General features: G+C 43.6%; 1 non-coding gene and 1 pseudogene across 1 annotated transcript; both read left to right on the top strand.

Annotated features, from left to right (window-relative positions):
- The first annotated feature begins 1,664 nt into the window (after positions 1–1,664).
- On the top strand, positions 1,665–1,818 carry LOC149219647 (5.8S ribosomal RNA). The gene has a single exon (XR_016249986.1). It is a non-coding gene; the product is annotated as a 5.8S ribosomal RNA (ribosomal RNA).
- Positions 1,819–2,088: 270 nt separating this feature from the next.
- On the top strand, positions 2,089–3,954 carry LOC149219646 (25S ribosomal RNA; annotated as a pseudogene).
- Positions 3,955–24,425: the final 20,471 nt, after the last annotated feature.

The raw sequence follows: 24,425 nt of genomic DNA, 5'->3' as shown, positions 1-24,425 counted from the left end.
CTCTCTCGCTGGAAAGGTTGTTGGGTGTTTTGTACATGGAGGGGTGCAATGGCGGGGTGGGTTTGTGTTATTGGCAGCAGTCTATTTGTCATTTGAAGCCTTGTGCCACTGGGTTGGGGGGCTGTTTGCCTCTCAGTGACGTGCTCCAGACACTGGTCTCATCGTGGCCCTTGTCTTTTCTATTGGTCAATTTTAGGTTGTGATTTATTTGCTTGGTTGTTTGCTATGTTGTAAAGCTGGAAAGGGTGTTGTGCTGAATGCATGTGGGAGGGTGTGAAGAGGTGGGACGCTTTTTTGATTGGGTGCCTTGTTTGATTTCTTTCTGGTTAAAGGACATCTACTCGAAATTCTGTTGAGCTTCTCTCTTTTCTCGGGATCTTTGTTTCTTTGGTGTTGTTTTCTTCCCTTCTTCCTTTTGCCCCTAGCTTTACAGAGGATAGGTGGGATTGTTGTGGATTGGTGTTCGGGAAGGACGAAAAGTAGTGTGAGTTCCCAGGGTGGCCACCCTAGTCCTTCTCGATCGCCATCCCCTGCAGTTCCCCCCTTTTTTTCCGAAGGCGTGGGGTTTGGGAAGCTTGTTCTCTATTTGAGCCTCCCCTGGTGAGCCGGTAGCCACGTTTGATATCTCTTGCTTTCCTGTTGTTTTCTTCCCTTCTTGCTTTTGGCCCCTTGGCTTTACGGAGAAAAGGTGGGATTGTTGTGGATTGGTGTTCAGGAAGGACGAAAAGCAGTGCGAGTTCCGAGGGTGGCCACCCTAGTCCTTCTCGATCGTCGTCCCCGGCAGTTCCCCCCCTTTTTGCGAAGGCACGGGGGTGGGGAAGCTTGTTCTTTGTTTGAGCCTCCCCCTGTGAGCCGGTAGACGCGTTTGATATCTCTCTTTCTTTCATGTTGTTTTCTTCCCTTCTTCCTTTCGGCCCCTAGCTTTACGGGGAAAAGGTGGGATTGTTGTGGATTGGTGTTCGGGAAGGACGAAAAGCAGTGCGAGTTCCCAGGGTGGCCACCCTAGTCCTTCTCGATCGCCGTCCCCTGCAGTTCCCCCCTTTTTGTGAAGGCACGGGGTTGGGGAAGCTTGTTCTCTATTTGAAGCCTTCCCTTGTGAGTCGGTAGCCACAGTTGATATATCCCTTTCTCTCTTGTTGTTTTCTTCCCTTCTTCCTCGTGGCCCCTAGCGTTACGGATAAAAGGTGGGATTGTTGTGGATTGGTGTTCCGGAAGGACAAAACGCAGTGTGAGCTCCTGGGGTGGCCACCCTAGTCCTTCTCGATCGTCGTCCCCTTCAATTCCCCCCTTTTGCCGAAGGCACGGGGCTTGGGAGGCTTGTGCTTTGTTTTCTACCCTTTTCTTCCTTTCGGTCCCTAGCTTTACGGAGAAAAGGGGGAATTGTTGTGGGCTGGTGTTGGGGAAGGGCTAAAAGCAGTGCGAGCTCCCGGGGTGGCCACCCTAGTCCTTCTCGATCGTTGTTCCATGCATTTCCCCCCTTTTTGCGAGGGCGTGGGGCTGGGGGAGATTGTCCTCTGTTCGAGCCTCCCCCTGTGAGGGGGTTAGACACCTTTGTTTCTCTTTCTCTCATGCGTTTTTCCTCCTTTTGCCCCTTGGCCTTACATTTGTTGTGGGGGGTGCCCCTATTCAGTTTTGTGGCCGATTTTTCGGTAATATGTGGAAACGACTCTCGGCAACGGATATCTCGGCTCTTGTTACGATGAAGAACGTAGCAAAATGCGATACTTAGTGTGAATTGCAGAATCCCATGAATCATCGAGTTTTTGAACGCAATTTGCACCCGAGGCCTTGGTCGAGGGCACGTCTGTATGGGCGCCACATCCCATTCAAACGCGCTCCCTACAATATGCTAGGGAGTAGCGGAGCTAGTCATCCATGCCCCATGCGGTGCGGTCAGCTGAAATACCTCAAGTGATGTTTCATGGCGTGCGTCGATGAGCGGTGATCTTGTCCCCTTGGATGGGCAGTCGGCGTTAGCTGATGCGGGGTTTGTGTAGCATCACTCGAACTTTCTTTGCTCTCTCTTGTCCTCCCATGGGGTAGGGCGGATTTAGCTCCAACTTTGCGACCTCAGCTCAGGTGAGAACACCCGCTGAGTTTAAGCATATAATTAAGCGGAGGAAAAGAAACTTACAAGAATTCCCCTAGTAGAGATGAGCGAACCAGGAAGAGCCCAGCATGAAAATCGGGCAGCGGCGTCGCCTGAATTGTAGTCTGTAGAAGTGTCCTCAGCAGCGGACCTGGGCCAAGTCCCTTGGAAGGGGGCGCCTGAGAGGGTGATAGCCCCGTCGGCCCGGGACCCTGCCGCATCACGAGGCGTTTTCGGCAAGTCGAGTTGTTTGGGAATGCAGCCCTAATTGGGTGGTAAATTCTATCCAAGGCTAAATATGGGTGAGAGACTGATAGTGAACAAGTACCATGAGGGAAAGATGAAAAGGTATTTGAAAATAGAGTTAAAGAGTGCTTGAAATTGCCAGGAGGGAAGCGGATGGAGGCTGTTGATGCATCTCAGTCAGATGTGGAACTACTCAGGCTGCTCCGCCGCTCGACTTAAGGTGCAAACCAACACGGGCTGCTGCATCATCACAAGCGCGGGTGGATTACTGCCTGTCGGTTTTGCTGCTGCGGTGGTTGAGGAACGAAGCATGTGCCCTTGTGGTTGGACGTGTGCACTTGTGCACTCGTAGTGTTCGTTGGCAGGCTTTTCATTCGACCCATCTTGAAACACGGACCAAGGAGTCTAACATGTGTGCGAGTCGGCGGGTTTGAAAACCTGCGAGGCACAAGGAAGCTGACGGGTGAGATCCCCTCTCTGGGGGGGTGCATCGTCGATGACCTTGAGCTTATGCGAAGGGTTCGGGTGCGAGCACACCTGTTGGGACCCGAAAGATGGTGAACTATGCCTGAGCAGGGCGAAGCCAGAGGAAACTCTAGTGGAGGCTCGTAGCGATACTAACGTGCAAATTGTTCGTCTGACTTGGGTATAGGGGCAAAAGACTAATCGAACCATCTAGTAGCTGGTTTCCTCCGAAGTTTCCCTCAGGATAGCTAGAGCTCATGCACGAGTTTTATCGAGTAAAGCAAATGATTAGAGGCATCAGGGGCATAATGCCCTTGACCTATTCTCAAACTTTAAATAGGTAAGAGGGTGCGGCTGCTCCATTGAGCTGCATCATGGAATCGAGAGCTCCAAGTGGGCCATTTTTGGTAAGCAGAACTGGCGATGTGGGATGAACCGAAAGTCGAGTTACGGTGCCAAATTGCATGCTAACCTAGATCCCACAAAGGGTGTTGGTTGATTAAGATACCAGGATGGTGGTCATGGAAGTCGAAATCTGCTAAGGAGTGTGTAACAACTCACCTGCCGAATCATCTAGCCCCGAAAATGGATGGCGCTGAAGCGCGCAACCTATACTTGACCGTCAGAGCAATTGCCTAGCTCCAATGAGTAGGAGGATGCAGGGGTCATTGAGAAACCTCGGGCATGAGCTTGGGTGGATCGGCCCCCAGTATAGATCTTGGTGGTAGTAGCAAATATTCAAATGAGAACTTTGAAGACTGAAGTGGGGAAAGGTTCCATGTGAACAGCACTTGGACATGGGTTAGTCGATCCTAAGAGGTGGGGAAACCTTGTATAAAGGGTGCACTCTGCACGAGCATCGAAAGGGAATCGGGTTAATATTCCCAAACCAGGACATGGCGGTGGGCGGCAACATTAGGAAATCCGGAGACATCGTCGGGGGCCCTGGGAAGAGTTATCTTTTCTTTTTAACAGCTTGCCCACCCTGGAATCGGTTCACTCGGAGATAGGGTTCAGCAGCTGGAATACCACCGCATGTCTTGCGGCGTCCGGTGCGCCCTCGGCGGCCCTTGAAAATCTAGAGGACCGAGTACCGTTCATGCCCGGTCATACTCATAACCGCATCAAGTCTCCAAGGTGAACAACCTCTGGTCAATAGAACAATGTAGGTAAGGGAAGTCGGCAAAATGGATCTGTAACTTTGGGAAAAGGATTGGCTCTGAGGGCTGGGCTCGCGAAAACACAACTCGTTTTCTCGGCTCTCCCTTGTAGCATCGTTCCGGTCGTGCGGGTGCCCATGCAAATTTGTTCAGGTAGGTCGTTTGAGGGCGTCCATGTGAACTCGTTCGGGCGGGTCGTTCGGGTGAGGGCGCGCCCGCGCGAATGAGCCCGTATCAAAAAATGCTAAGTTGTGACCCGAGGTTGGCTTTGTGCATGTTCATGTAGCTCGTTTGCCCGGCTCTCCCTTGTCGCTTCGTTTCGGTCGTTCGGGCACCCATGCAAAATCGTTCGGGTGGGTCGTTTGAGGGCGTCCATGTGAACTCGTTCGGGCGGGTCATTCGGGTGAGGGCGTGCCCGGGTGAATGAGCCCGTATCAAAAATGCTAAGTTGTGACCCGAGGTTGGCTTTGTGCACATTCATGCAGCTCGTTTGCCCGGCTCTCCCTTGTCACTTCGTTTCAGTCGTTCGGGCGGGTCGTTTGAGGGCGTCCATGTGAACTCATTCGGGCGGGTCGTTCGAGTGAGGGTGCGCCCAGGCGAATGAGCCCGTATCAAAAAATACTAAGTTGTGACCCGAGGTTGGCTTTGTGCATGTTCGTGCAGCTCATTTTCCCAGCTCTCCCTTGTCGCTTCGTTTCGGTCGTTCGGGCGCCCATGCAAAATCGTTCGGGCGGGTCATTTGAGGGCATCCGTGTGAACTCGTTCGGGCGGGTCGTTCGGGTGAGGGCGCGCCTGGGCGAACGAGCCCGTATCAAAAAATGCTAAGTTGTGACCCGAGGTTGGCTTTGTGCACGTTCGTGTAGCTCATTTGCCTGGCTCTCCCTTGTCGCTTCGTTTCGGTCGTTCGGGCACCCATGCAAAATCGTTCGGGCGGGTCATTTGAGGGCATCCGTGTCAACTCATTCGGGAAGGGCGCGCCCGAGCGAACGAGCCCGTATCAAAAAATTCTAAGTTGTGACCCGAGGTTGGCTTTGTGCACATTCGTGCAACTCATTTGCCCAACTCTCCCTTGTCGCTTCGTTTCGGTCGTTCGGGCACCCATGCAAAATCGTTTGGGTGGGTCATTTGAGGGCGTCTGTGTGAACTCGTTGGGGTGAGGGCATGCCCGGGCGAACGAGCCCGTATCAAAAAATGCTACCTTCTAACCCAAGGTTGGCTTTGTGCACGTTCGTGCAGCTCGTTTGCCCAGCTCTCCCTTGTCACTCATTTTCGGTCGTTCAGGCACCCATGCAAAATTGTTCGGGCGAGTCGTTTGAGGGCGTCCGTGTGAACTCGTTCGGGTGGGTCGTTCAGGCAAGGGCGTGCCCGGGCAAATGAGCCCGTATAAAAAATGCTAAGTTGTGACCTGAGGTTGGCTTTGTGCACGTTCGTGCAGCTCGTTTTCCCGGCTCTCCCTTGTCGCTTCGTTTCGGTCGTTCGGGCGGGTCGTTTGAGGGCGTCCGTGTGAACTCGTTCGGGCGGGTCGTTTGAGGGCGTCCGTGTGAACTCGTTCGGGTGAGTCGTTCGGGTGAGGGCAAACCCAGCAAATGAGCCCGTATCAAAGAATGCTAAGTTGTGACCCGAGGTTGGCTTTGTGCACGTTCATGCAACTCGTTTGCTCGGCTCTCCCTTGATGCTTCGTTTCGGTTGTTCGGGCGACATGCAAAATCGTTCGAGTGGGTCATTTGAGGGCGTCCGTGTGAACTCGTTCGGGTAGGTCATTCGGGCGAGGGCGCACCCTGGCGAATGAGCCCGTATCAAAAAATGCTAAGTTGTGACCCGAGGTTGGCTTTGTGCACGTTTGTGCAGCTCATTTGCCCGGCTCTCCCTTGTCGCTTCATTTCGGTCGTTCGAGCACCCATGCAAAATCGTTCAGGTAGGTCGTTTGAGGGCTTCTATGTGAACTCGTTCGGGCCAGTCATTCGGGTGAGGGTGCACTCGGGCGAACGAGCCCGTATTAGAAATGCTAAGCTGCGACACGAGGTTGGCTTTGTGCATGTCCATGCAGCTCGTTTGCCCGACTCTCCCTTGTCGCTTCGTTTCGGTCATTCAGGCGGGTCATTTGAGGGTGTCCGTGTGAACTCATTCGGTCGGGTCATTTGGGCGAGGGCACGCCCGGGTGAATGAGCCTGTATCAAAAAATGCTAAGTTGTGACCCGAGGTTGGCTTTGTGCACGTTTGTGCAGCTCGTTTTCCCGGCTCTCCCTTGTCGCTTCATTTCGGTCGTTCGGGCGCCCATGCAAAATCGTTCGGGTGGGTTGTTTGAGGGCGTCCGTGTGAACTCGTTCGGGTGGGTCGTTTGGGCGAGGGCACGCCTGGGCGAATGAGCCCATATCAAAAAATGCTAAGTTGTGACCCGAGGTTGGCTTTGTGCACGTTTGTGCAGCTCGTTTTCTCGGCTCTCCCTTGTCGCTTCGTTTCGGTCGTTCGGGTGCCCATGCAAAATCGTTCGGGTGGGTCATTTGCCTGACTCTCCCTTGATGCTTCATTTCGATCATTCGAGCGCCCATGCAAAATCATTCGGGCAGGTCATTTGAGGGTGTCTGTGTGAACTCGTTCGGGCGGGTCGTTCGGGCGAGGGCGCGCCCAGGCGAACAAGCCCGTATAAAAAAATGCTAAGTTGTGACCCAAGGTTGGCTTTGTGCATGTTCGTGCAGCTCGTTTGCCCGGCTCTCCCTTGTCGCTTCGTTTCAGTCGTTCGGGCGCCCATGCAAAATCGTTCAGGCGGGTCGTTTGAGGGCGTCTGTGTGAACTCATTCGGGCAGGTCATTCGGGCGAGGGTGCGCCCGGGCGAATGAGCCCATATCAAAAATTCCAAGTTTTGACCCAAGGTTGGCTTTTTGCACGTTCGTACAGCTCGTTTGCCTGGCCCTCCCTTGTCGCTTCATCTCAATCGTTTGGGCGGGTCGTTTTAGGAAATCCGTGTGAACTCGTTCGGGTAGGTCGTTCGGGTGAGGGCGTGCCTAGGCAAACGAGCCCGTATCAAAAAATGCTAAGTTGTGACCCGAGGTTGGCTTTGTGCATGTTCGTGCAGCTTGTTTGCCTGGCTCTCCCTTGTCGCTTCGTTTCGGTCATTCGGGCGCCCATGCAAAATCGTTTGGGCAGGTCGTTTGAGGGCATCCATGTGAACTCGTTTGGGCGGGTCATTCAGGCGAGGGCACGCCTGGGCGAACAAGCCCGTATCAAAAAATGCTAAGTTGTGACCCGAGGTTGGCTTTGTGCACATTTGTGCAGCTCGTTTTCCTGGCTCTCCCTTGTCACTTCGTTTCGGTCGTTTGGGCACCCATGCAAAATCGTTCAGGTGGGTCGTTTGAGGGCGTCCGTGTGAACTCGTTCGGGTGGGTCATTCGGGCGAGGGCACGCCCAGGCAAACGAGCCCATATCAAAAATGCTAAGTTGTGACCCGAGGTTGGCTTTGTGCACGTTCATGCAGCTCATTTTCCCGGCTCTCCCTTGTCGCTTCGTTTCGGTCGTTCGGGTGGGTCGTTTGAGGGCGTACGTGTGAACTCATTCGGGCGAGGGCGCGGCCTTGCAAATGAGCCCATATCAAAAAATGCTAATTTGTGACCCGAGGTTGGCTTTGTGCACATTCGTGCAGCTCGTTTTCTCGGCTCTTGTTGGAAATAATACTGAGAGGGGAGGTGAATCAATATTATCAAGTTCTTTTAACAAATCTTCCTTATTTATACTTTGAATTAATTCAGTACCATAAAATAATGAGCATGAACAAGAAAAACAGATAGTCACACCAAAGAACACCAGATACAAGGTGGAAACCCAATGTGGGTGAAAACCACCTACTGCAATATGTCTCTATCCTTTTCAAATTAGAAACTCCTTTTACAATAATTTTGTACTGGTGCAGTCCTTTACCAGTACGCAGGCTGCAACCTGCAGACAGCTACAACTCTCTCTAGTTTTCCAGTCTCTCCTGGAAGGGAGTTACAACCCCTTACTTCTTTTCTTTCAAGGATCAATTTTCATAAATTTTCAAACTGGATCCATAAACATCAAGTGATCATCAAGTACAAGTAAATCACCCAGTCAGCTGCAGTAACCAGATCAATAGTAACAGTAAACTAAACCTAGAACACCTTATCAACAGAGAAAAGTTAGTCAAATAAATGCCTTAATACAGATCCGCAGTTTTTCTTTATCTGACATGCGTTGCTATGCACTTCACCTTCGGCACCTCTGCGTATCCCCGCAGAGAGCCTTGAACTGCACTGCGTATCCACGCACTGTTCCTTTAAACGCACCGCGTACCTTCACTGTGCCTACGCACCCACTGCTTCTATCGCGCTGCGTACTACTACTGTGGCCACGCACTCTCAGATGCTATCGCGCCGCGTATCTACCCACCTGCGGCTTCTGTAGCACCGCGTACTTTCACTGTGCCTCCGCACCTGAACCTCTGTCATGCTGCGTACCCACGCACTGCGCCTTCTTCTGCTGTGCGTACCCACGCACTGCGCCTTCTTCTGCTCTGCGTACCCCCGCACTTGCACCGTTAATCACCTGCGTACCTCTGATTAGGGCCGAATTGACAGTCCACCAATGTGCCACAGTTAATCAAATGCCCAGATCTGATCATGCGCCCGAGAGATCACACTTCATAGATTCACTTTCAACTTCACTTTTCTATAGATCAAGCTTTTAAACCGATAACCCAATATTTCAGATCTTAAGATATATAATTTGCAAAAGATACATTAGCCAAGTGATCTCCTTCCCTATTTATAGTCAAGCCCTTATTCACACCATGGGGCAAAACCATCAATAACCCATACAAGGGACCCAAACCGGGGCTAAAATAGATCCTATAGCACAGGCGAAAACCATAGAATCAAGAATGGCGGGCTAAATACCACGGGCCAAACATAAGGAACCCCACGTGAGCACACTTCTCTGCCTTGAAGTGAGTGAACTGGGGGTCCGCACCTCATGAACGGGTAACCTGCGGGTATGTACGCACTTATTCTATGATATTCTTGCGGGTCCGCAGTTTTTGTACGGTGTACCTACGTACTTCTTATTTTCCAACATTTTGAGAGCCTGAACAGAGCATTGCCACTTAAGAGAGTTGCCATCAAGTACAACACCTGTAACATAGAGCCATACCAGAATCATAATGCCAACAATCTCCCCCTTTGGACTTGATGGCAACCTCAAGATCTTCAACGTCATTCTCCCCCTTTGACATCAAGGGCAAAGGGTTATGCTCCCCCTAAGAACATGCTCCCCCTGACTATAAACCAGATCTTCAAAGAAGAACCATAATCCACCAAACACCATAAATGACCATGAAAGAGATAGAGACATATTGTAGCAATATTCAGACCAGCATCCATGATCTCCTTCTGTACTTCCTCCATAATGCCAACAATGCATTATATGCTCCCCCTGAACCTGTGCCATTTGATCTTCGACCAATCCGCAACCCAGCACATGTACGCATATACCCTCAGATGAGCCTTGCGTACAACCAACCAGAAGAGATTCAACAACAAGATGATGCATCAACAACCCCCAGCTTTTGCCTGAGGTATTCAAAGGTCTCCCTGGGCAATGGTTTGGTGAGTATATCAGCAACTTGTTCCTTGGAAGGAACATACTCCAACTTGACCTTTTGTTCAAGTACTTGTTCCCGGAGAAAATGATACTTGATCAGTATGTGCTTGGTCTTTGAATGCATGACTGGGTTCTTTGAAATGCTGATTGCACTTGTATTATCAGATAAGATGGAGATGGATGGTATACAAGTGATTTGAAAATCCTGCAAGGTCTGCATCATCCAAAGGAGTTGAGTGTAGCAAGATGCAGCAGCAACATATTCTGCTTCAGCTCTAGACAAGGCAATCGAACTATGTTTCTTGCTGAACCAAGATACTAATCTGGAACCCATAAAGAATGCACCACCACTTGTGCTCTTCCTGTCATCCACGCTTCCGGCTCAATCTGCATCTGTATAAGCATGAAGTGTAAGATCTGTATCTCTAGGATACCATAAGCCATAGTTTTGAGTTCCTTGAAGATATTTGAAGATTCTCTTTACTACCTGAAGATGAGTTTCCTTTGGATTTGCCTGAAATCTTCCAACTATTCCTACTGCATGCATTATGTCTGGTCGGGTACCTGTCAAATAAAGTAGACTTCCAATCATAGATCTATAGGTTGGTTGATGCACTGCTGCTGATTCATCATTTGCACTGAGGCTACATCCTCTGACCATGGGTGTACATACTGGTTTTGCATCTTCCACGCCATATTTCTTCAAAATCTTCTTGAGATACTTGGTTTGAGACAAAATGATCCCTCCTTCTTTTTGTTGGATTTGCAAACCAAGAAAATATGTCAGTTCTCCCAGCAAGGACATTTCGAATTCTTTCTGCATTACCAAGGCAAAGCTTTGACTCATAGATTCTTCATTGCTGCCAAAGATAATGTCATCTACATACACTACAAGTATTAGCAATTTGTCGTTTTCAACTTTTATATAAAGATTGCTATCTGCTGATCCTTTTGAAAAACCTTGTTGATGAAGATATTTGTCCAAACGATAGTACCAAGCCCTTGGAGCTTGTTTGAGACCATAGAGAGCCTTTCTCAATCTGCATACAAGATTTGGATCATTTCCAAGAATGAAACCATCTGGCTGCTCAATGTATACTTCTTCTTCCAAGTCTCCATTTAGAAAGGCTGATTTCACGTCCATTTGAAATACTTTGAAGTTTTGAAAGCCTGAGAGAGCAAGGAACATTCGGATGGCCTCAAGTCTTGCAACAGGAGCAAAAGTTTCTTCAAAATCTATTCCTTCTTGCTGCGCATACCCTTTACAAACAAGTCTAGCCTTGTTTCTAATTACTTCTCCATTTTCATTCAATTTATTTTTGAAGACCCATTTTGTCCCTATAACATTCTTATCCTTTGGTCTAGGAACCAACTCCCAAGTGTTGTTCTTTTCGATCTGCTCAAGTTCTTCATCCATTGCTTTGACCCAACATTCATCTTTGCATGCCTCTTTCACATTTTGTGGTTAAGTGGAAGAGAGTAATGCCAAATAGCTTGAAGCTTCTGCAATTGTTCTTCTTGTTTGTACACCTGCTTCTTTCTGCCCCAAAATCTGAGATTCTAGATGATTCTTCTAAACATATCTGGATGGAGTCTTCTCTTCTATCCTTATCTGCTCCTCTGGTTCTTCTTGAGGTTCTTCTTCTTCATCATTCTGTCTTTGAGGGTAGTCTCCATCTTCTTCGATATCTTCATGATTTACTTGCCTAGGAATGTATCCCTTCTCATCAGCCACTACATCAATGCTGTCAACAATTCTTCCAAGTCTTTTATTGTAGCACTTGTATGCTTTGTTGTGTGGAGAATAACCAAGAAGAATGCCTTCATCTGCTCCAGGTTCAAGTTTGCTAAGTTGCTCATCAGTATTCTTAATATAGCATTTGCTCCCAAAGATTTTGAAGTGCTTTACCGAAGGAGTCTCACCATACCAGAGCTCATGAGGGGTTTGAGTGCTGTTCACCCGGACATTTGTTTTGTTGAGAATAACAACCGCAGCATATGCATCTTCACCCCAGAAAGTTGCGGGAGTTCCAGACTCATCAAGCATAGCACGAGCCATTTGTTGGACTGTTCTGTTCATTCTTTCCACCACTCCATTTTGCTGAGGAGTTCTAGCTGTAGAGAATTCTCTTCTTATCCCATTTTCTTCACAGCAATCAAAAAATTCATTTGAGGTAAACTCCCCACCTCTGTCGGATCTGAGGCACCTAATTTTGTATCCTGATTCATTTTCAACCAAGGCTTTAAAGGATTTGAATTTTTCGAATGCTTCATCTTTGTGCTTCATAAGTCCTAACCAGACAAACCTGGGGAAATCGTCAATGAATAATATCAAGTATTCTTCTCCTCGAGGTGTCCTTTTCCTAAATGGTCCACATACATCTATATGTACTAGCTCAAGAGGCATGCTAGCTGATCCTTCCTTCTCCGGAAAGTTAGTTCTGGTTTGCTTTCCAAACTGACATGATTTGCATATGGTGTTTTCTGGAATTTTGATATTTGGAAGATCGCGAACTGCCTGATATTTGCATGCTTTCCTTATTTGTGAAAAGCTTAGATGCCCCAACCTCCGGTGCCATAACCAATGTTCATCATCCTTGCTTAGATAGCATTGTTGTTGTCCTTCTTCAAATATGTATAGATTATTTGGAGTTCTTTCACCTTTGATCACCGTTTTACCTGTATCAAGATCACGAACAAGACATTCATTTGATCTAAATATCACCTCAGTTCCTTGATCACACATCTGGCTGACACTCAAAAGATTATGCTTCAATCCATCAACATACAAAACATTTCCAGCTTTGACCTTTTCTTTTAACTGAGCAGTGCCTTTTCCTTTTATAGCTGCAGGAGTATCATTTCCAAAAGAAACTTTCTTTCCCTTTTCTAAAGCAGAATATGATTCAAGTTTTTCTTTATCACCTGTCATATGCTTCGAACATCCACTGTCAATGTACCATAGATTTTCCTGTCCCTCTGCATAAAATGCTATCCCACATCTTTCTGTTTGTGGTTCCTTTATTCTCCATGTTTTGGTGCTTGAGGCTTGTTCCTTTGTCTGCTGAAACCTGCTCCTGCATTCAGAATCTTCATGACCAAAGTTATTGCAAATAGAACATTCAAATTCATTTTCAAGAGCCGAAAAGTTGTTATAGGTCCTTTTTGTAATCCCAGTCATACTTCTTTGTTTTTGAGCTTCTCTAGTCATGATTGTTTTATATGCAACACATTGAGTTGCTTTGTGACCAAAGTTATGGCAAGAGAAACATTGTCCATTGAAGAAACTTCTGCGGTTATCAAATCTACCGGCCAAATGATTGTAATTTCTATTGTCATCCATTCTTGAACCAAATTGAGAAGATTTTACCTATGGCTGGTTGTAGCTTTTGTTCACCCTTAAGATGGATTGCCCCTGATAGTCTTTGTTTGCAATTCGTCCCTGCTTTACCTGGTGATCTCCATTGTGCTTTTGCTCATTCCTTCTTGCTGCATCAAGATAACTTCTTGAGGTGGATGCTTGAGAAGTTTCTCCATTATAGCCCAGACCTGTCTTGTTTAGAGGAGAACGTTGTACATTGATGATCTCATCCAGAGTTTGAGATCCTTTGACAAACTTAAGATTAATAGCCTTAGTTTTCTCAATATCTTTTCTAAGACCAACAATTTCACCTTCTAACTTTTCAAGATATTTTTATTTTTCATCAATTTGAAGTTGTAGGGTATCAATGATCCTATTCTTTTCTTCTATACATGTCTTGAGTCTAGAAATTTCTTCATAAAAGCTATCCACATCTATAGCATCCATGTAATCATCATCTTCAAATGCCATTAAAAGTTTATAGTCATTACCTCGTTCATCTTCATCACTATTTGATAGACCATCACTATCTTCATGAGTGTAGTAGCTTTTCTTATTTGCATTCTGTTTCTTGTTCCATCTAGCAGGTTCCTTTCCTTTGTCAATCTTATCCTTATGAGGACATTTCGCAGCATAATGACCTACTCTTCCACAAGCAAAACATTTAAAAGGTAACTTACCTCTGAACCTTCCAGTACCCCGTTGAAGATTTCTGACAAAATTTGATTCTTCTTCCTCTTCTGGCACGTGACTTGCTTCATAGTAGTATCCTTTGCCTGAAGCCTTGAAAGCGGCTTCTCTTCTGTCTGATGGACCTCCCTTTCTCATTTCATAAGTAGTTAGAATTCCGTGTAGCTGAGACATAGTAAGAGTTCGTAGATTTTCCTTTTCTTCTATTGCAGACACTTTAGATTCAAACTTGGGGGACAATGATCTTAGAACTTTTTCAACCACAATAGCCTCTTTTATTTCTTCACCCAAGTTTTTCATGCAATTAACAATCTCATCTACCCGAAGGAAATAGTTAGCCACACTTTCATCATTATACATTCTGAGATTCTCATACTGAATCCTGAGGGTTTGAAGTTTAGCATGCTTTACCTGTTCATCTCCTTCGTAACTCAAGACAATCTTGTCCCATATTTATTTTGCGGATTTATATTGCATAACCTTCACGAATTATGTTTGAGATAAGCATCCCAGCAGAGTGTTGACTGCTTTAGCATTTGTTTCATATTTCTTCTTTTTGGCCGAATCTGTAGGAGTAGCTGAAGGAAAAGTGTAGACTGTATCTATGATATCCCAAACTTCTGTACCAAGAGATTGAAGATAGGTTGTAACTCTTAACTTCCAATAATTGAAGTTTGTCCCATCAAAAATTGGTGGCCTGATTGATGATTCCCTCTCGTAGTTGCTCATGATGAATGATCTTCCTTCAAGCGATCAAGCTTCTCTGAAGGACCTGTTCTGATACCAATTGTTGGAAATAATACTGAGAGGGGGGGTGAATCAGTATTATCAAGTTCTTTTAACAAATCTTCCTTATTTATACTTTGAATTAATTTTGTATGTTAGTACCATAAAATAATGAGCATGAACAAGAAAAACAGATAGTCACACCAAAGAACACCAGATATAAGGTGGAAACCCAATGTGGGTGAAAACCACCTGCTGCAATATGTCTCTATCCTTTTCAAATTAGAAACTCCTTTTACAATAATTTTGTACTGGTGCAGTCCTTTACCAGTACGTAGGCTGCAACCTGCAGAGAGCTACAACTCTCTCTAGTTTTCCAGTCTCTCCTGGAAGGGAGCTACAACCCCTTCTTTTCTTTCAAGGATCACTTTTCATAAATTTTCAAACTGGATCCATAAACATCAAGTGACCATCAAGTACAAGTAAATCACCCAGTCAGCTGCAGTAATCAGATCAATAGTAACAGTAAACTAAACCCAAAACACCTTATCAACAGAGAAACGTCAGTCAAATAAATTCCTTAATACAGATCCGCAGTTTTTCTTTATCTAACATGCGTTGCTACGCACTTCACCTTCTGCACCTCTGCGTATCCCCGCAGAGAGCCTTGAACTGCACTGCGTATCAACGCATTGTTCCTTTAAACGCGCCGCGTACCTTCACTGTGCCTATGCACCCACTGCTTCTATCGCGCCGCGTACTACTACTGTGGCCACACACTCTCAGATGCTATCGCGCCGCGTATCTACGCACCTGCGGCTTCTGTAGCGCTGCGTACTTTCACTGTGCCTCCGCACCTGAACCTCTGTCGCGCTGCGTACCCATGCACTGCGCCTTCTTCTGCTGTGTGTACCCACGCACTGCGCCTTCTTCTGCTCTGCGTACCCCCACACTTGCACCGTTAATCACCTGCGTACCTCTGATTAGGGCCGAATTGATAGTCCACCAATGTGCCACAGATAATCAGATGCCCAGATCTGATCATGCGCCTAAGAGATCACACTTCATAGATTCACTTTCAACTTCACTTTTATATAGATCAAGCTTTTAAACCGATAACCCAATATTTTAGATCTTAAGATATATAATTTGCAAAAGATACATTAGCCAAGTGATCTCCTTCCCTATTTATAGTCAAGCCCTTATTCACACCATGGGGCAAAACCATCAATAACCCATACAAGGGACCCAAACCAGGGCTAAAATAGATCCTATACCATGGGCCAAAACCATAGAATCAAGAACGGCGGGCTAAATACCACAGGCCAAACATAAGAAACCCCACGTGAGTGTGCTTCTCTTCCTTGAAGTGAGTGAACTGGGGGTCTGCACCTCATGAACGGGTAACCTGCAGGTATGTACGCACTTATTCTATGATATTCCGGCGGGTCCGCAGTTTTTGTATGGTGTACCTACGTACTTCTTATTTTCCAACATTTTGAGAGCCTGAACAGAGCATTGCCACTTAAGAGAGTTGCCATCAAGTACAACACCTGTAACATAGAGCCATACCAGAATCATAATGCCAACAGCTCTCCCTTGTCACTTCGTTTCGGTCATTCGGGCACCCATGCAAAATCGTTCGGGCGGGTCGTTTGAGGGCATTCGTGTGAACTCGTTTGGGCGGGTCGTTCGGGTGAGGGCGCGCCCGAGCAAACGAGCCCGTATCAAAAATTCTAAGTTGTGACCCGTTGTTGGCTTTGTGCACATTCGCCAAAGATTGAAATGAATCCTAGGGGAAAGGCCCCCAAGATCTGAAAAAAATTGAAATGCCAAACGAAAAAGAGGAGAATGCCCAATAAACAAAAACCACAAAGAAATTTTTTATTAAAACCGATAATAACTGTGAAGGCTACATTGTGGCAGACAATCTGTTCTTTTACAAAATGTGACTTGTTACTTATAGTATTTTTCCAGTTACAATACCACGGGTCAATTCCATGGGTGGATGTCACAATACCATGAGTAATTACCATGGGTGAATGAATACCATGGGTGGATACAACTTACAAAATAGTGGGTGGATGCCACTTACAATACCATGGGTAAATTCCATGGGTTGATAAATAATATGGGTGGAAGAGTACCATGGGTTGATGCCATTTTCCATTCGGATCAGAAAATGAGATCTTAGATTACTATTAAGTTATTACAGACTCATGTGCATGGATTTTCCTATATCACTTAGTGTAATGGATCAAAAAGATTGCGAATAATATATGCAATGAAGAAGACAGAGGAACATAACAGATACACACATAACACAACAAAATAATCAAGGAGTTCACCCAAAACTCCTGGGCTACATCTCCTGGTCTAGCCTTCAGTGGTGACCTCTCTATTATGTCTTCAAGAGTAGAGTTTTAAAAAGTGAGCTCAATTTGAGTCTCAACACAACATATACAAAACAGCAGGAGTTTACTTGAATCCCTCAAGTCTCTCTAAGTACACAAACTCTCCCTCTCACTCTATGTCTCTGTTTTCTCTCTATATTAGCACTGCTTGCCTCTGCTTCTGTCATTTTGTGGCTTTTAAGCCAATCGACACTTATCTATTCATTTTCCCTTCTGGTTCTCTGGCTTCCAGTCTCTGTCCATTCAAATCCCCTCTGAGCATTAACTAATCATGGTGTAACATCTTTAGGTATGGTGGCCACCTATTATGAAATGGAAGGGACCATCGACACCTTTGAAATCCCTAAAATAGTTATTCTCTATTTACACAGAGAAATACACAAAAAAATGGGAAAATCTGCCAAACTACCATTTATTGGACCTGAAATATTATCAATTCCACCCTATAATCCTTTTGGATCCATCTTTGGGTGCTATCGCGAGTCCACTGTTGATCCAATGGTTGCTATTGATTTCGGGTGGCTTATGCACCATGAGATTACCTGCACAAAAAGCAGGTTTTCTCTCTCTAACGCCGAGCCACGTGGCAACCAATGTATGGGCTCGGGCAGAGCCCATCTAATACCACTTGCCCCCGAAGGCTTGCCTGAAATCCTTCCTGTTACAGAACTCAAAATGTATATCGCTGCATGTATAAACCCTTTCGGGTCCATTTTATCACCCAATTCACATTTTCTTTGTTTTTCATGTATTAATGAAAATGTGACTTTATATAAAAACATCCCTTTTACAAAACTTAAAAGATATATATTTATACCCATAAGACCCATCGGGTCCGGCTTTATCGCAAGTCGCATATGTATTGGACCCACTCCTCTGTATTGTCGTGATGTGATATATCGTGATCATGTCTCACATAGTCCTTGGGCCCTGGTGAGTCCTTCTGTGTGTTTTGGCGATGTGATGGTGCGAGTAGATCTAGATCGTTTATTTGTGCGCATTGATCAACGACTATGATTTAATTACGTCGATCGTTATTGCAATTTCCCATAAGGCCACTTCCGATGGACTCCACTTTCCACCTCTTACTGTGATATGTCGATTAGATCTGGACTGTTGATTGGTTAGATCTGACAGCTCCTCTATGAAGTTTCTTAAGTTTCCAATAGACTCTGTTTTCACCATTTCTTCTTGTTTTTCCTTTGTGATAGTGTAATACACCTTTTGTAAAGGTTTTTCTCATGTGATATTTTTTATTTTATTTTTGAAGACTTAAAGGGTTTTTAGGATCCATTTTGCATCACCCCTCCATCACATATTCTTGTGAGCAGCATGCCATGCTTGGGGCCATGATCATTTTTCCATGGCCATCTTCTCAATTAATGAACCTAAGTCTCGGCCGAGATCCCACTAGATCTAGGTATGGTCGATTATCCTCCCATTCCTTGGATAGTTTGTCCTACTGACCTCTCCACTGAGACATATTCACATTGCATAGTGTAGACATTTGATACCATCTCTTCAAATATTCTACACTATGTCCACATAGTCCCCATGTTCGACTTCGTGGGTGAGGATGATTCTAGACCTCCTCAAGTAGTTCATTCTCATTTTCCTCTTCCCTTAATTATTCACTAGGAACCATTGTTCTAAGAAGCATTAAGGCCATCTTTATACATGTAAGGCCACTTGCCTGAAAGTTGTAGATCCTGATTCCAATGGTTGGCTTTTCCACAATGATCTCCACAAGATTGAAGGCCTCTTCTTCCTCTCCAAATTCACCACAGCTCACTTAGCAAATGAATTCAAATTGGAGGGAAAACATCCTTCTGTAGAAAAATTGACAATTATTTTGTTTCCCATTGCGATCAAATCGTAGCTTAGCTTGACAAACCATCAGCACCATTGGAAATATCTCATTGAGGAATATAATGGGTCTTCCATAGTTTTTGATGATTTAACACGTCACTAGGAAGTCATTTTCCCAAGGAGGGTCACTTCGTCACCTCTCAAAATCAAATTTCTTCGTAAAGCAACATTTGTACTTTGAGGTCCACCTCATCTTAATACTTATCATCTCCCATGTCGATTTTTGTCATGAGTAATTATCATTTACTCATGCCTTCATGGTCCCCACCATGCCTATTCTATGTGGCAGCGACATCAGGTCACCCTTTTTTGGAGTGATGAGTCTTATCAATGGGTAAAATATATGGACCTTAATGCACCTCTAGCCTACTAAAATCAGCTCTTCTTATAATTCTTTACATGTTTTAATTATATTTTTGTTAATGAGATGAGTAAAAGTAACATGTCATGTCTAGTGGTCTAATGTACATTGATTGTCAGTTTTGGAGAAAATTGTGGATAATTAGGGTGCAGGAACTCAAATAAGACAACTAGGAAAAGTTATAAGAGATAGGATCTCCCTCATTAACTTCTCACTCACTCGAAGATCCCTCAATCAAATAACACCAGCTCGGAGTTGGAAGTAGTTGAGTCATGAGGATCATTGACAGCTAAGCTAATGACAGGTAATAACTAGTTGATCTCAATATTTGGAGCCAAGTTTACCTATATTTAAGGAAGTTGTTGGAAACATTAGTTGTATAAATAAAGAGACCTAGAGCCTCATTAGGATTCAATTTTTTTTTCAAGATAGCTAAGCATTTTTCGAGTTAAAGGATTGTAACCAAGCACTCTTATGTATTTCTGATTTCTTTAATGAAAATTAGCAACATTGCCTTCATCCAACACTGAGTTGACTCAGAGGGCTGAAGCTCTTGGGTTAGGGCCCAACCCTAGCAGGAAAGGTTCCTCTTGTTGTATATCTATCTTTAGGCTTGTACTCATGGTTATTTGCTACACTGATTTATGTGTTGTTAATTTGCAAGTACTTGTATGTTTTATTAGTTTGCGTCCTTTTATGGATAGTTCTAATAGTATCATTATAGAGATAAGATAATATTAAAAAAAGGCTGACAACAAGTGGATATTACCTCATTTCTCCTTCTAAGGGTCATGGTTTGAGGAACATTTCCCATTCAGTCCAAAAAAGACAAAATTCTGGTTCCTTATAAAATTTAAGGTTTTTTATGCAAATTAGATCATCATATTTAATTTTAGAAGATAGGTTGCAATTGAAATTTCTGATATCTTATGTTTGGCATTGATTTCATTTTTCTTTCATAATGGTTTCAAGCATTCCCATGCATGAACTCGAAAAATAGATGATGAAAATTATGTTTTCTTCTATTTAAGTAAACCCTTCTTGTTTTGAGATGATTTTATGGATAAATACCAACAATTATGTATATGTTGTAGGAATTTCTACATTATAGGGAGACCTCATATCATCAACCTCAGCCAAACCGTATCCACCCACGATTTCTGAAAGTGACTAAGGTCTCAATTCAAATTATAGTTTTCCAAGGAAAACTTCCCATTCTTATTGAGAAAATCCATCCATCATAAAGCTTTGGTTTTAGTTCTAAGTGAGTGCCTACCACTCCCTTCCCTATTCCCTCCTTACCCATCTTTTCAACCACTCCCTATGCTTTCAGCCCGTTCCTATTGGAAAATAGGGGATCCTGTGGGTGAACTAGGACATCATGTAGACATCTTTTTGGAAAACATGTAGTGGCCTGTTTTGAGCCTGAATTGTGAAAGAACATCACTAAAGTGAGGAGTAGACCCCTTGCTTTCCTTCCAAGCCATCTCAATCATTGCACTTATCTCCCTCCACACCTATCTCATATTCTATGCAACCAAGAAGGATTAGCATTTACATTTTTCAAGCAAAAAGGTAAAGAGGAAAAAAAAATTATATTTGTGCATGCACAAAATAGTTAAGTGCTTGTTTAGATTAGACTTCATGCTTATACTACTTAAGACCTCACATGTGCTAAATTATAATTCTTTTGCAAGGAAGGTATGTTAACAAATAGGTAGATGAGTTATGTTGTTTTGTAGGTATTTCTTTTAGACTTTTATTACTCCAGTAAGTAGAATTTTAGTTCTCTCAATTATGCTAAAATTCTCCTCTCTAAACTGGTAATCAAACTTCTTCTAATCAATAGAAGGTTGGTTTGAGAAACCATACTGGTCTATTGTCCCAGCTCAACAGTGACAAAGAGTGGACCCATTACATCTATTTGTGTATACAACACTGTCCCCTCCAAGTTTATACGAACCCCATGTTGATGAAGTAAATTTGATAGCCCCATGTGTTGCATCATCCTTGCTGCAATAATGGCGCTCATCACAGAGCATCCGTGATGAGTCACCTTTGCATCCATGGAGTCTATTTCTTGTTAAATTATATCATGTCACAATATTCCATCCATATTTTCATAACATTCATCCTGTGTTGCCCATTTAGGCCTCCATTCATATTATTCCCATCCCACCCGAAGTCGAGTCAGTCACTGTGAGGTCAACCATGCACTTTATGTTCTAACAAGGGAAGTCATCTGTTTAGCCCTTAGTCACACCATTTTGCACATTACTATTTTCCCTCATGCCTTAGTTGAGGATCCTCATTGCCTCACCTATCGCGGGCCCTATTCTGTCAACATCAGCTCATTTATTGCAAGAGAACGACATAGAGGGCATTGTATCTTGGTTCTAGCTTCCATTCTTGTTTGGTACGTCAAATTGAGAATAAGGGCTAATTATTTCCCTTTGACATGGTTGTTTCATTTTCCTGATTCATACACTTCATGGTCTAGTGATGTAGGAGATTATACCAGTGATTCGCAGGTGTCTATGAGATGTTTCAGACCTCATGAGGGGATGGCCCTTTAGGTATCCAATGACATACCTAGATGACTTCATGTTATGCTACAACCTTCATTGGAGGTCCACAATTTGATGGGTTCGGTTCTACTGATCATAGTGTTCATAGCATGCACATCTCCTTCAGATAATCCATTCAGTTTTGCAGAGCCCTTCCCTATTTAGAAGGAATTCTTTTGTTGTTCTACCCTCCCTCCCACTGACTTTTTGAGGGAATGGCCATTATATCTCATGTACTTAGATGATATTGTATTTAGTCCTGGCTCATGTTTTTCCCACGTGCATTATGTATATGGGACACATTGTATTATTTTATGCCTCAGTTATAAACCACCTTTGTTAAGTAATTTATAATTAAACCCATGAAGAATAATTTAACAAATTACCATTTATTTAATTTTCTTCTAGGAATAATTAATTAAAGCATTGTTCAATTAGTATTCCTTGTAACACTTGACCTGGTTATAAAGAATAAAGAGATAAATTATTAGTTATCCTATTTTTCTCTAGGAATAATTAATTAATCACTAATTAATTATCATTCCTTGTCAAATTTGACTAAATCCCTCAGGATTAATTAAATAAATCATTATTGGTTTATTATTCCTTAAACAATTTCTTGAGATGATAAATAAATTTTTTACTTATTTATTATTTCTAAATAAAAGTTTCAATACTTTTTCCCTCCTAACCAAATATAATAAAATATTCCAAGTGGTTATTCCAAGAATGTTGGGTCCCTATAATACTAGTGATTACCCCATTACTATTGTAGTTATACCCCTTATTTATATTTTTGTGCCCCTATTACCCCCATGTTGTTATTTCTGTGCCCCATAGAATCCCTCTATTGTTATTTTTGCGGCTTTATATTATTATTGCTAGGTCGGCTGGATTATATTGTGACTCCTTAGACTCCTATATATAGAAAGGAGGTTTTGTCATTTGTATCATCCAAGAATCGTTCATTTATGTAATGTAAAGGAGGTTGCCCGCTCGAAGAGGCTGAATTCTAAGGCGTTGTTCTATCTTTTATATCTTTCCTTGAGCTGGTTTCATAACATTTGGTATCAGAGCTTTGGATTCTAGGGTTTCGCTGCTCCAAACAGGTCATCGTGGAATTTTCACTATAACGTTTTTTCTATGACATTTCGGAAGTCGCAAAAAAAACCCATTTGAGACGAAATTGCGCTGAACCTTGCATCCAAATTTCAGAGCTTTTCGCATGATATTTGTGGAGATATGATCTGAGGAAGTTGGTCTTTTTGTAGACTCCTGAATTACATTCAAAACAGGTGACCTGGGGAAAATCGTCATAACCTTCTCTCTAGGGATCAGATTTAAATTTCATAAGAGGTTATAGAAAGAGGACGGAATTTAGTTTCTTGTAGGTGTGTTTTAGATTCAAAGGTTGAAACACTGACTCGTGGCATGTCGTACAAGTTCACTCTACTAAATTAGTCTAAAAGCAAGTCACTGTGGGAGATTTCACATAACTCTTTCTTGGAGAATCCAATTTGGATCAGACTTCTGGAATTGGAAAGAGGACACAGAGGGCTACTATAGGTTGCAATTTTAGAACTGGATGATTTGAAATTACGGAGATACATCAGATTCAATATCAGGCTTCTATAAAGTGAAAAAAGGTGTGTAGTTTTTTTTAAATTTTTGTGTAAGCTTGGTTTAACTGAATTCAAAGGGCATAGTAAAGCATTATTATCAGTAACTGATGCCCCGAGGAAAGAAAATGAAAAAACCTAGTAAGGAACTTGAAAGCTCTAGCATGACTCATGAAGAAGAGGAAGAAATGCTACATGATATATCAAAATTACAAGAACAAGTGCAACAAATGTCACGCTCACAAAAGCTAACAGAAGCTAAGATAAGTGGCGTGGAATCTAAGATAAGTGGCGTGGAATCTAAGATAAATGGCATGGAATCTAAGATAAAGTGCATGGAAGCTAAGATGGATGATTCGAAGATAGATTCGAAGAGAGACATGGCAGATTTGAAGACAGATTTGACAAATTTCCTACAAGAAATACTTACTAATGGTGAAAAGGTTGTAAAGGAAACTCATGATGTGAAAAAAATTAATGTTAATCATGATTCCATAGAAGCTAATGTTGGATCGAAGACCCACCATATTCCAAAAATCGATATGAGGAAGTTTGATGGCAAGGATCCTGCCACATGGATATTACAGATGGAGTAGTTCTTCGATCTCAATAATGTGCAAAACACACAAAAGGTACATATGGAAACTGTATATTTGGAACCAAATCAGTTTGTATGGTATCAATGGCTTTGCTCTCGTAAAAAATTTATCACTTGGGCAATTTTTACGAAAGAATTGATAGCACATTATGAAGATACAAAAAGCAACACTTTTTTTAGCCAATTGATAAGTCTCAAACAAAAGGGTTCAGTAATGGAGCACATTGAGGAGTTCCAAAAATTGAACATAAGGGTAAAAGATATTCCAGAGGAGCATAGGATTGATGTGTTCATAGGGTCTTTAAAGGATAATATCCAACATGATGTTCGCCTTTGGGAACCTGATTCATTAGAGAAGGCATTCAGGTTAGCAAGAAAAATGGAAAGCAAAATTATGGCAACCAGGAAGCATACAACTCACAACTATAAAGATGGAAGTGTTGTTGCCCCTAGTCTTCCACAACCTATAAGGTTGACACCACAACAATTGGAAGAAAAAAGAGCAAAAGGGCTTTGTTACAGTTGTGATAGCAAATACACTAAAGGTCATAAGTGTGCTGAGAAGAAATTATTCTACATAGATTGTGAAGAGGAAGAAGAAAAGGAGCAAGAAAGGTCAAAAGAAGAAGATATACTCTAGGAACAAAGCC

The sequence above is a fragment of the Pinus tabuliformis genome, chromosome Q, assembly GCF_031772625.1.
Source record: "Pinus tabuliformis cultivar Carrire ecotype Pingquan chromosome Q, CPIR1, whole genome shotgun sequence".
NCBI classification, from domain to species: Eukaryota; Viridiplantae; Streptophyta; class Pinopsida; order Pinales; family Pinaceae; genus Pinus; species Pinus tabuliformis.
Note: the sequence above shows the minus strand (reverse complement) of the source record. Positions and strands in the feature narration are given on the sequence as shown.